This window comes from Myotis davidii, unplaced genomic scaffold (assembly GCF_000327345.1).
Source record: "Myotis davidii unplaced genomic scaffold, ASM32734v1 scaffold316, whole genome shotgun sequence".
Classification (NCBI taxonomy): Eukaryota; Metazoa; Chordata; class Mammalia; order Chiroptera; family Vespertilionidae; genus Myotis; species Myotis davidii.
In genome coordinates, this window is record NW_006287072.1 from 262323 (window position 1) to 270619 (window position 8297).

Sequence of the window (8297 nt, forward strand, 5' to 3'; positions counted from 1 at the left end):
CGGTGAGGTCGGGACGGCACCGGTGAGGTTGAAACTGCCCCGGTGAGGTCGGGACGGCCCCACTGAGGTTGGGACGGCATCTGGGGCCGGAATGGCCCCGGCGAGGTCGAGACTGCCCCAGTGAGGCTGAAATGGCCCCTGTGAAGTCAGAATGGCCCTGGGGAGGTTGAGACGGCCCCGGTGAGGTCAGGACGGCCCTGGCAAGGTCAAGACGGCCCCGGTGAGGTTGAAACAGCCCCAGTGAGGTTGGGACAGCTCCAGTGAGGTTGGGACAGATAAAGGGGACCAGTATAGACTGATGAACAGGGGTAGATGCAGAGGCATAGCAGCATTGAACAGACTGTCAAACTACAGTGGGAAGCCTGGGGAGGGGTGGGGGGGGGTTAAGAGATCAACAGAAGGACTTATATGCATGCATATAAGAATAACCAATGGACACAAGACACGAGGGGGTAGGGGAGGCTGGGGATTGGGGGGAGAGGGGGGAGGAGACATATGTAATACTCTTTGTAATACTTTAAGCAATAAAAAAATTTTAAAAAAAAAGAAAAAGAAAAAAGAAAAGAAAATCCCAACCATGCCAACTGTGTCATGGGCAGCCACCAGAGTCCTGCTACACTTGGTTAGTCACCTCTCCCTGGCTCTGCTCTCTTCAAACCTCTGACTCTGTGCCCAACCCCACCCCAGCAGTGTGCCACCACGGTCACACAGCTCTCTCCTCCCATCTTTCCTCTCTCTAACCACCACCTGCATCTAAAGCCAATCCCTCTTTCAGATACCTTATATTCTGCAGGGTCCTTCTTCTGTAGCTACAAATGTGCCTTCTTTATGTGATCTCCCTGTCAGCATTGAACACACTCTTCCACCCTCATTCTCACCTTCCATCCCACTCCTTATCTCTCCTTCTCATCACAGATAAACTTCCTGAAAGAGCTCCCTCTTCTCCTCTGCCGCTGGTATCTGCCCTCATTGTATCAGAGAAACTTGTTCTCATTTGGAGATCACCAAGGACCTACTTGTTAAGTCCAGTGGACACTTTCAATTCTTGTCTTATTAGATACCTCAGCAGCATTCACCTGGTTTCCTGACTTCTTACTCTTCTGGTTTTCCTTCTACCCCTCTGTCTGTCCCTTTTCCATTTGTGTCCCCATTTAGCATCCTCTTTCTTTAAATGTTCCTCAGAGTTCTTTTTGCCTTAGGCATCCTCATATCTCTATGTACCTACACCCTGGCCAGTCTTATCCACTGTCATATATTCAAGGATTTTTTATCTGATGGTTCCCAAGTGGAAATATCCATCCTAAAGTCTTCTCCTGGGCTAGGGAATTGTCTTAGTCCATTTGGGCTGCTGTAACAAAAATGCAACAGAATGGGTGGCTTATAGACAATAAACATTTACTCCTCACTGTTCTGGAGGCTGGAAATCCAAGTCAAAGCTGCAGCAGAGTGTCTGATGAGAACCTTTTCCTGGTTCATAGACATCCATCTCCTTGCTGTAACCTCACAGGACAGAAGGTGAGAGGGAGCTCTCTTGGGCCTCTTTTATAAATACATTAATCCTATCCATGAGGGCTTTGCTCTCATGACCTAATCACCTCCAAAGGCCTCAGCTCTTAATAACATCACATTGGGGATTAGATTTCAACATATGAATTTTGGGGGAATTCAAACAGTCCTTAGAAGGGGATATGTATTGAACATCTGTGTCCATTTAGATGTATCTATGGCACTTTAATCTTATATTTTCTAAAGCTAAATTCATGATCTATCCTGTCTATGCCCCAAAGCCTTTCTTCTGCTGCTGTTTCTATCCCAGCAAAAGGCCCCTCCAACTACTCTGGAGCCTGAGCCTAGAAATTCAGGACTCAACTTTGGCTCTTCTCTTTCAACTGCCACATCAATCCATTCATAGGTCCTATAGATTCTCTTCAATGCCTCTTAGTCTGTTCAACTATTTCAACTCCCACTGCCACTAGTCTAGACTGAGTAACCATATATCCCGTCCTGAGTAGTGCAGCTGCTTCCTTACTATCCCTAGGGCTCTAATGTTCTCCCTTACTAATCAATCATCCAAGTGGGTAGAGTGATCCCTGTCTCAAAGTGAACATGATTGCCTATCCCCACTTAACTTCTTCTTCTCTTAGGATCACAGTCAGTGTCTAGACTCCACTGCAAACTTATAGAAGCAGAATCTACCAAAAAAGTTTATGAAAGTCTCATGATAACATTCACCCAGGGTCTTGCCAAATTTACAGCTTCTCGGATCTCTTGCCTGGAGTGTCTAGTCCACTGAGTTTGAGACGAAGCCTGGAAATGTGTGTTTTAACCAGTCCCCATGCATACGTACCCTCAGGAGCATTTGGAAAACATCACTCAGGCCCCTAAGCTCCATGCAGGTAGGGATTATTTCTGTCCCTTACATATCTGTATCCATTACACTTATGCCCTTATGCGTGTGCCAACAGAAAGTTGAGAGGAAGAAAGGGAATGAGAGTGTGCTGACTTTCCCCAGGGGATCTGCTGCTAGAGGGAGACCAGCGCAGCCTCCTGATAGTGTTAGTCCTCAGTCAAATTAACAAATTGGCAGTCTGGCTGTGTGGTGTGAGTCCCTTGAGAACTTAGACACTGTGAGTCTAACCCCAAAGGTTTCACCACCTCTGTATGGAGATAACAATACTGCCTGCTGGTGACAGAATGAAACAAGATAGTGTTTGCAAGGTGTCCATTATGCCTAAAGTAATCTCTGTGGGTGGGATCTGGAGCACTCAGATACCCCGCCCTATGCCAACATGTCCTTTGGAAGAGAGATGGAGTGGGGAGAACAGAACTGAATTTATCCCTAAGTGTTACATAAATTTTAAGTAATCTCTAATGCAATTTTAAAGCCTTGGTTGTTGTTTTGTCAGGTACACATGGGGTGGTTGTATTGTTCTGTTTTGTTTCTCTGGGCAGGGTCCAGGGAGCAGAGAAGCACTTCAGCAGCCCCTGAGTCCTGACATGAAGCTACAGTGGCTGCTCTCTTTGCCTCCTTTCCACTGGTCCTGGGATCACTCTTTAGCAGTGCCAATAATTCCCCAAAGGGTCAGAACACACTTAAGAATCCTGGGCAAAAATACTCTTTGAGTCATAGTGTGTATATGGTTCCTGACAGTAGGAAACATCAACCTCACAACAACAGTGATGTCATTTTTCTGCCATCCATTTGCTGGAATTCTTAGGGAGTGCATGCAAAGATGAAGAATGAAAAAACGCCCCAAACCATTAAACCAGGACCTCTTTGTGCGGCTAATAACCATATTTTTTACTGAGCATTCTGGTCCTGTAATATTTATAGCACCCTAAAGTATTTAACTCTCTCTAGGTCACAGGAATGTTACTATTTCAAACTGTTGCCAAAATAATTTCTAAGGTACTTTTCCAGATTTTAAGGAGCACTTCTAAATGCATGCTGGGCCCATCTTTCACTGCATTTTTGCATAGAAGCACAAATCTGCTTAAAACATCACACACATTGTGGCCAAGTGATTTTGAGTCCTTATCATTGTTTTTCACAAGAGGACTAGCTTCATTCTGCTAGGAGAGCACTGGAACCCACTCTTGGTGGTTCTCACTCTACAACTCTGTGCCAAGTGTGTGCAAGATAAACTATCAATTCATTTTTATTTTTATTATTTGAGAAGCCCATGCTCTGAAAAATAAAAATGAGCTGAAGGCAAATGACAGAAGTGTGTGTGCACTCGTGTACACACACACACACACACACACACACACACACACACACACCACACTCACACACACACACATACACACACGCACGCTCATGCACACAAGGCAAAGTAATCCCACTTCTCTTGGGCTCACTGTAATTAAATCCCCCAAACTGTTGTGTCATATCCAAGTGCCACATGATATGATGCACTTGTTTTTAGATGAGAACTGCTGGGAGATATGACTATCATTTACTCCGGATGCATAGCCACAGGCAATGAACCAGAGCACACTTAGTTCCCTATATAGGAAGTTGAATGGCAATAACAAAAGGTCAAGAAGACTTTGAGAATTCACCAAGATTGTTGGTTCTGTAAATTCATTATCTCTGAGACATGAAGCCAGTATTGGATCACTCCCATAAGACCCACATTTCTTTTGTGATCTCACTGACCCAGGGAATCAACATGTGATCATAGAAAACACATGAGAGATCAAATAATTAAGATACAAATTACTATGCAAGAGAGGGGAGTGCAAGGTGCTCTAGAAGGAGAGTGGACAGAGCAGTGAGTGGTGTGAATAGAGAGGCAGGAGGTGGAACAAAATGCCCACTTGATTGACATTTGTTTCATGAATGTATGTTGCATGGGTTAACATCCCAGCTGGCTTTTCAGGATGAATAGGAGTGGCTGAGCAGAAAAGAGGAGAAACAGCACTCAGGGGAAGATGTGGTTCGAGAAAAGGCCACCTCTGTATAAAACTTGCATGATCTTACATAATTCTGAGGAATCTTGGAGATAAAATATCAGAGTCATAGAGGTGGAAGGAGTTTAGATATTATCTAACCCATCCTCTAATTTTACTTAAGGCCTGAGAGGATGAAAAGATTGCTAAACTTTTGAGGGTCTGAGATTTCAAATCTCATGCTGAAAAGAGGTAAATAAGAGGAAAGAATCAAGCATTTATTCTGCTTTTATTACGTAAGCCATACCTCAAGCATATCTATCAATGAATTGCAATAGATCTTGGTTAGAGACAGATTTTAAAAAAGTATAAGGAAAAAATTAAGGGAAATTTGACTCTGACTTTAATATTTGATGATATTAAAGGATTATTAAATTTTTGGAGTGACACTGATATTTGCTTATGTTTACAAGAAAGAGTCTCAGCTCTTTGACATCCATACTAAAATATTTAAAGATGAAAAGATATAATATCTGGTATTTTCTTTGAATAATCTAGTTTGGGACAAGGAGGGAAATTTAGGTGAAACAAGTTTCACCATGAACTGGTAAATGCTGAAGCTGAGTACACAGGCATTTATCCAATGATTTTCTCTACTTTTATATGTTTAAAATTTTCCACTATGAAAAGTTAAACAAAAGCCTACCTAACCAATAAGTATTTTCTCATTTTATTTCTAGGGATTTTTCCTCTAGAACTTACTTCCACCCAGATTTATATTTATAACTGGAGTAGTTGGAGTTTAAGGATTTTTATCTGCTGTTTAAAGAATAAGGATGAAATATTAGCCAACACCAAGAGTGTTGATGGACTTCAGAGTACTCTGGGTGCTTTGTCTGTATCAACTCATTTAATCCTCACAACAATCCTATGAGGTAATTCATTATTATAATGGTCCCCATTTCACAGGTGAGAAAATGAGGCGCAGGTTAGTAATTCACCCAAGGCCTCAAGGTGGAAAAATGGCTAGTAACTAACTGGTCTGGCTTCTATGCACGTAACCGGGAGGCAGAGTGCTTCTCAGTGGTGTGCACATGTGGCTTCAGTTACAGCCATATCACTCATCTATTGCTATATATAGCTAACAAACCACCCCCAATGCTGGGGTCTTTTCCTGGATCTGTTGGGGTTCAAGGAATCTGGAAAAGGGGCTATGCATAAATGAATGAAACTAGAGAAGAAATATGAATTTGGAAGGCATTTGGGGGAGCCAGACGGAAACTTAGTTCTAGTGACTAAGCTCTCTGAATCTCTGGACCCGTGGCTTTTTATTCCCACATTTTGCCCTATAGCAAAGCAGATATACATATCAAAGGTAAGGTTTGGTAAACAATTAAGATTATCAGGTTGGGGGGACTGCCCTCAGCTGCCTGGCAGCAGGCAATAATATACGCAGGTTTTCAGCCCTGCTGAATATAGAAACCCAACCTTTTGAAGAACTTCTTGCATAATTATAACCTGCTGGAATTTGCTTCCAGCACCCCAAACCTGGTGGCTGTTACATCTCACAATTCTTTGGGTCTGCTGGGCTTTTGTGTCTTTCACCTGGGCTTGGCATTCAGGTGGAGGGTCAGCTAGTTCACTTCTCTATGACAGAAGCTGAAAATCCCAGGGAGTTAGGAGTCAAGGAGAGAATAGATCCTGTGGGCTGGATTTTGTGCTTTCTAAAATATCAATTTTAAGTTTATCAATGTTTATATGCAAATAGATAAAAAGATAATTATTTCTTAAAAGTTTATAATAAACCTGTAGCCCCTCAGGCCTCTCTTTCCGCTCAGACATCCAAGTCCCTGAAGGCAATTACTTTTAACCCTTATCACCATGTCTGTGGTCCCCCAGTTTTTAACATGTTCACTTCCACCTTCTCTTACCTGCCTTCCACTCTGTAATATAATTGTGTCTCTATATTTTAATGTTTAGCTTCCATGCTCAATTAAATGCCATGCTTTTATTTGTATCATTAGCTCTTGACTCAAGGATTGTACTGAGATTGCACTTACTTTCTTTAACTACTTTCCCCCTGAAAATTTACAATTATCTCATTTTTAAATTACTGGAGTTATTTTTTTATTTTTATTTTTTTTCTTAAATATATTTTACTGATTTTTTACAGAGTGGAGAGGAATAGACAGTTAGAAACATTGATGAGAGAGAAACATCGATCAGCTGCCTCCTGCACACTCCCCACTGGGGATGTGCCCGCAACCAAGGTACATGCCCTTGACCGAAATCGAACCTGGGACCCTCAGTCCGCAGGCCGACGCTCTATCCACTGAGCCAAACTGGTTAGGGCTGAAGTTATTTTTTTAAAATAGTTGATGTCTTCCTACACACTGTAACCATTTTATAAAAGGCACTTTAGTAACTGTTTCTAAGTAGTCAAATCTCTCAGAAAATTTATTTCTCCTCCCCATTTTGCTTTGCTTTGATTTTGTTTTTATTGAAGAAATTCTTCCAGAAGCTCTTCATTATCCTCCTGGTTGCACTGATTACTTTTTAGGTCTGTTGCCCAGCTTCTCAGAAATTTCCTTTGCTTCTCTGCTGCACCTCCTGTTTCCTAGATCCTCCTTCCTAATTTATTTTCTTATTGCATAGTGGAGGAGTGGGGGAGGGAGTGGGTGCAGTGGGGTGGAGATATATGCCAATAACACTCTGAAAAAGGGTAAACAAGTGCTTTGAGACTCCATAAGTCTAAAAATATCTTTATTCTCTCCTTATATTTGACTCATAGTTTGGGTGCAGAATTATAGGTTGGGAATTCTTTTCCGCTCAGGAATTTGAAGGCATTGCTCTACTCTTTGTGAGCTTCTACTCTTGCTGTTGAGAGGACCAACGATGCCCTGATTCCTGATCTTTGTAAATGGGCTATCTTTTTCATGATCTTTTCTTTATTGTGAGTTTCTGAAATTTCACAATAATGTGTATTAGGAAGGTGTTTTTTTTTTATCGTTCATTGTGCTGGGCATGTGGGTGGGTTTTTCTGGTCCTTAAGTCTAGAAAACTTACACTCTTTTGATAACACTTTCCCCTTTTGTCTTTTTTCTCTTTTGGAAACTCCTATTATTTAGATATTTTATGATCATTTTTTAATGTTCTTATCCTTGCTTCTCTATTGTCCCACTCAATTTAGCCATTTTCTGAGATATTTCCTAGACCTCATCTTTTAAGTCATATGTTAACTTTTTCATTTCTATTAATATGTTTTTAATTTGAGAGCAGTTCTTGTTTTCTGATTATTCTTTTTATAGCATAGTCTTCTTGTTTTATGGAAGAATTTTCTGTTTATCTCTAAAAATTTATATACCAGGTGTACCGGTTAATAATGGCAGATTTTGTAATCAAAGAAAACACGATAATTTCAAGAGAAATATCAAAAGTGCTTTATTCAAAGTAATGTCCACCACTAGCTACACATTTCCCCTATCTTTCAGGTAATTTGTGGATACTGTCCCAATAGAACTTTTCTTGTTTTGAGGCAAACCATTCAGAGACTCAATTTTCTACTTCTTTGTACATTTTGAAATGCTGCTCAGAAAGTGCATGTGCCATCGATCAGATCAAGTGGTAATCTGAAGGAGCAAGTTCTGGTAAATACAGTGGATGGGTTAATACTTTCCAGGCAAGATCTTTCAACGTGCCTTTAACTGGTTTTGAAGTGTGTGATGGTGCATCATCATGAAGCAAAATTACCATGTCTTTGCCATGTCTTCTGCCCTGTTCTGGTCGTTTTACAATCAAAGCATGGTTCAAAATGATTTGTTATTGGTAGCGATCAGTACTAAGGTTTCAGCTGGTTTTAGAAGTTCATAATACACCACACCTTCCTGATCCCACCCCACACA